At 31.7% G+C, this 322-nt stretch overlaps 1 protein-coding gene across 1 annotated transcript in view; it reads left to right on the forward strand.

Annotated features, from left to right (window-relative positions):
- LOC147105908 (apelin receptor A-like) overlaps positions 1–11 on the forward strand; it is a 1,750-nt gene extending 1,739 nt beyond the window's left edge. Inside the window, exon 1 of the mRNA XM_086010897.1 lies at positions 1–11. This exon is cut by the window's left edge and continues 1,739 nt beyond it. The gene's annotated coding sequence lies outside the window, so the exon portion shown is untranslated.
- The last annotated feature ends 311 nt before the right edge of the window (positions 12–322 follow it).

Below are 322 nucleotides of genomic sequence, written 5' to 3' on the forward strand. Positions count from 1 at the left end.
AATTAAATGCTTGTGCATTCAAATCTGTGCAGTTCGTTCTTTTGGATTAAGAATTAGGACAAAAAATCTAAATATTCCAAAGTGTATATAAAATCAGAACATCTCTCAGGACATACAAATGCATGAAACTATAAGTGCGTTCTATGTCTTCCAGCGCTTTGCAGCTTTAAGATTCAATGCAACTTATTTGTGTGATTTTAATCTGTTTAAAAGCATTACAAAAAGATGAAATATTAGATGTTGTTTCTGCTTTAAGAGTACAAACCTTTTAAAAGGTACATACATACACAGGGGGGCAAAACCTCTGTACGTTATATTCTTA

The sequence above is a fragment of the Somniosus microcephalus genome, chromosome 17 (genome assembly GCF_052327205.1).
Source record: "Somniosus microcephalus isolate GS21.2 chromosome 17, FLI_Smic_1.0, whole genome shotgun sequence".
NCBI lineage: Eukaryota > Metazoa > Chordata > Chondrichthyes > Squaliformes > Somniosidae > Somniosus > Somniosus microcephalus.